Below are 4,633 nucleotides of genomic sequence, written 5' to 3' on the forward strand. Positions count from 1 at the left end.
ATTCTCTTGCCTCAGCCTCCCACGTAGTGGGGACTGTAGGCACCCACCACAACACCCAGTAATTCTGTTGTTGTTGTTGTTGTTTACGGCCTGGGCTGGGTTCAAACCCACCAGCCCCAGTGTATGTGGATAGTGCCCTAACCACTGAGCACCATCAAGGGACTTTACCTAGAAAAATTATCAACTTCTGTGTGTGATTCCGGCTCATAGTTTCAAAACTTGAGCCTTTTCTTCTTGCCATCACAATCTTTAGTTGTGCTTTATTTTCTATCTAGGATGTTGTATATAGACAATCGGTATTGGTGATAAGAACAGCCTACAAATGCTCAAATTTACTATTCCAGAGAATAAGGAAGTACTGGGGCATGACAGATGCTTTCGAAATATAAACATTTAGTGCAAATTTTGCCTGAAATGCCTGATAGTGCTGGTACACGTTTATGTGTACAAACCAATAATTCTGTGATTCAAGCTATTGATTAGTTGTAAAAGCAGGAAGCTATACTATATATTAATGTTAATGCTTTGAAGAAAGAAGTAGCTAGTCAGATATTGAGCTTCTCTGAGAAAAGGAAATTTTAGTTATCACTCTGTGTCTGACCTTTTACTTTCTAAACTCACAAACTGAATAGATTCGAATTACAAGAGATACTTGTTTTTTATAACATTGGGCTAATTGTATAAAGCACAGCCTGGGACTTACCCAATTAATACATTTTGTTTCATATTCCAGAACTTCTGACTACCTAGTCAAGCAATTTAACCTAATTCATGTGAATGAACCAACTGAGACAGTTCTTTTTTCACTCTTTTGGGGAATATATGCACTTGGCCTTATATTTCTCATACTTCCATAATTTATAGGTTTTAGGAATCTATAATGAAAAACTGAGTTGGAGCAGGGAGGAGATGCAGATGTTTTGCATATAAATTATTCCTTTCACTTAAAATTGCACTGGCAACGAAAGCCTGTGAATAATAAAGATTTTAATAGTTTAAAGCTTTTGTCTTGTTAATAACAGTTTTTTATGGGCTATAAAATTCACCCATTCATGGCATGTGGTACTGTGGTTTTTAGTTATGCAGCCATCATCACTGTCTAAATTTCATTCTCCCAAAGAGAAACCCACATGCACTAACACTTTCCTTCTCATATTCTCCCTCCTCCTCCACCCCATTCCCAGCCCTAAGCAACCACTAATCAACTTTCTGTTTGGAACATTTCACACAATATATCGTGCAAAATACAACCTTTTGTGTCTAACTTCTTTCATGTAGCCTTATGCTTTTAAGGTCCATCCATGTTGTAAATATTTCATTGCATGGATATAGCACAGTTTGTTTATTCATCCCTCGGTGGTGGACATTTAGTTATTTCCACCTTTAAGTTGTAAATACTGCTGCTTTGAACATTTGTGCATATGTTTGTGTATGTGTTTATACATTTTCAGTTCTCTTTACTATATACCTAGGAGAATTGCTGGGTCATATGGTAACTCTATGTTTAACATGTTGAGGAATGCCAGACTTAATTTTCCGAAGTGGCTGCACCGTTTTACAGTCTTATCTTAATTGTTTCTTTTTCTTTTCTTTTTTCCTTTTTTTTTTTTTGGTTGCAGTTTTTGGCCAGGGCCAGGTTTGAACCCACCACCTCCAGTGTATGGGGCCCGTGCCCTACTCCTTGAGCCTCAGGTGCCAACCTCTTATTGTTTCTTAAATTATGTACAGTAGAACCTTCATAGTTGACCACTTCCTTAAGTTGACCTAGTTTTCATAGACTGGACATACACCACATATATGTATCATTACAGTAGGCCTAGTTTCTTATATTGACCAATTATAGTCTCAGTGGTCAACTTACAGAGGTTCTACTGTGTTAACTTGTCTAGTAAATAGAATGAGTCAGATGTATATACATACTGATTTTTTTTTTTTTGGCTAGTGACCGGACAGTGAATTATGAAAAAATTATTTAGCTAGGGATTTTAATATGTAGTATCCTATCTTTGGTTAAACAGAAAGACTCAAAAAGCTCTTCAGGATTTTTTTTTTTTTTTAATACAGAGTATCACTGTGTCACCCTCAGCAGAGTGCAGTGGCATCACAGCTCATAGCAACCTCAAACCCTTGGGCTTAAGCGATTCTCATGCCTTAGCCTCCCAAGTAGCTGGAACTACAGGTGCCCGCCACAATGCCTGGCTATTGTTTTTGTTGTTGTTGTTGTTTAGCTGGCCTGGGCCAGATTCGAACCTGCCAGCCTAGGTGTATGTGGCCAGTGCCCTACCCATTGAGCTATGGGTACCACCAACTCTTCAATTTTTTTTTGAGTCTGAATACTTTCTTAGAATGTACTTTCTATATACTTCGGTAATACCCCAAATTCTGATTTCACATTTGCTCCTTGATTATTCTAAAAATTTTCTCAGTTGAATGTTTGGATGCAAATAATAGAACAGAAAGCCCAGTGACTTCAGCAAATAATGAGTTTGAGGTTTTTTGTTTTTTTTTTAGTAGAAAAGTTTAGGTAACTAACACTGCCTTTAGCCAAGACTTGATCCTTCACTCTGAATAGGATACAGTTCCTTGATAGTTTAAACAGAAATCCCCAGATCAAATCTTATGGACCCTGATTGATATACCTTGGGTTGGTTATGTGGTTATCTTTGGTTGTGGTTTGGGATAAGCTAGTGTTGGAAATGGGTACAATCCAAGTCAGGATTCTGCTAGGAGAGGAAGAATGTAGGCTGGAGAGATATCCAGCCCTTAAGGGTCCAATAAACAATCATACCTCTTCTTTCTCTATGGCTAGCAAGGAAGCTATAAATACATATTCACTGCACTGGAACCTGTATTTGATAACCTAGTGAATTCAGAAAAAGAATTCTTCAAGAAACCAACTTTTGTTTTTTTAGCCTTTCTTTAGGATCCTTTATATGTCCATGCCTTTTTATTCTTAAGTATTCGTTTTGGTAAAATGTTTTATAGCTTTGTTTAAGATGGTTCATTTGTTTGAAGTGATAACTGTGGACTGTATTTATAATTATTGTCTGAGTTTTAATACTAAAGAGATGCCTGAGAATGCTATTTTTGCTCAGTTGTAGGGCCTTGATAAATTTGCTTTAGGGTTGGGTTTTTAGTGCATCCCGAGTTTTGTCTGAAGCAGTATCTCTTTATGACTCTTTCAGCTAATTCTAATAAGTTACAGGGCAAAGCAGTAATTAAGGATGGCTTAAATATTCTCCTGGCTGTCAGTGAAAAGAATACAGATAGGCATTGAGTTTCTGTGTGTATCATTATGTATCATATGAATTATCCAGTTTAGAAACTTCCCTTTTATAACTTATTAGTATTTTTTCCTGCTGGATAACAGTCTCAAAATCTTAGTGAATTACAACCAACATTTATTTTCATTCTTACAAGTCTGCAGGTTCATACAGTTCCACACATCTAGCCTTTGTGCAGCTAGGCAAGGCTGGCCTTTAAACTTCTGGCTGGGTTCAGAAACAGTTCCTAAATTTTTATTCTGGAGCTTAGGCTAAGAGGCAGTGGCTACCTGGGCATGTGGCTACATGTTCTTATATAGGGTCATGGGAATTTAAGAAGCATGAGTAGAAACATGCAGAGTCTTGAGGCTTCAGCTTGAAATAATGTTAATGCCCGGTATGTATCATTGGGGCTAGGGAATAGACTGTTCCAACATTGCAAAGTCACATAGCAGTAAGCATGGGTGTATACTTCTAATAAAGGAAGGGACTGAAGAATGGGGAACAATAGTGAAAGTATACATAAAATTATTTGTGACAAAGCAAATTCCTCCTTAGTAAATTAGGATTATGGAAGAGTGTAATAGAGTACATTTTAATAATCTGTTTAAAACCACTACTATTTAGACTAAAGTTAATAAGTGTTTTATTTATTGCTGTGTCCAAGAAAGCAACTATGTTAGTGTTATGTTCACTTCCTTTTATCTCAGTGTCTGAAGACATTCGCTAAATTTGCTTAGTAGTTCTTATTACAGTTTATACAAGAAGCTAATATTAAGAGCTAAAATCCTTTCTGATCGTCATTCTTAAATTATTATTATTGTGGTTCAGTGCCCTTAGGACAGTGGTTACAGCGCCAGCCACATACAACAAGGCTGATTCAAACCCAGCCCGGGCCAGCTAAGCAACAATGACAGATGAAACAGAAAAATAGCTGGTCTTTGTGGCAGGCACTTGTAGTCCCAGCTACTTGGGAGGCTGAGGCAAGAGAATCGCTTAAGTCCAAGAGTTTGAGGTTGCTGTAAGTTGTGACACCATAGCACTCTACCTACTGCAACAGGTTGAGACTCTGTCTCAAAAAAAAAAAAAATTATTATTATTGTTTCTAGAGACAAGGTCTTACTCTGTTGCCCAGCCTGGAGTGCAGTGGTAAGATCATAGCTCACTGCAGCCTCCATCTCCTGGCCTCAAGCAGTTCTCCCAGTTTAGCCTCCCAAATATCTGGGATTATAGGTGCCAGCCACCTCACCAGGCCAGTCTTAAGTTTGTTTGTTTGTTTGTTTGTTTTTTGAGACAGAGCCTCAAGCTGTCACCCTGGGTAGAGTGTTGTGGCATCACAGCTCACAGCAACCTCCAACTCCTGGGCTCAA

The 4,633-nt window shown here is 37.9% G+C and overlaps 1 protein-coding gene across 1 annotated transcript in view; it reads left to right on the forward strand.

The window, feature by feature from the left end:
* SPPL3 (signal peptide peptidase like 3) overlaps nt 1-4,633 on the forward strand; it is a 150,200-nt gene that overhangs the window by 54,189 nt on the left and 91,378 nt on the right. The gene's annotated exons all lie outside the window — the stretch shown is intronic.

Source organism: Otolemur garnettii, unplaced genomic scaffold (assembly GCF_000181295.1).
Source record: "Otolemur garnettii isolate 467f Iridium unplaced genomic scaffold, OtoGar3 scaffold00038, whole genome shotgun sequence".
Lineage (NCBI taxonomy): Eukaryota > Metazoa > Chordata > Mammalia > Primates > Galagidae > Otolemur > Otolemur garnettii.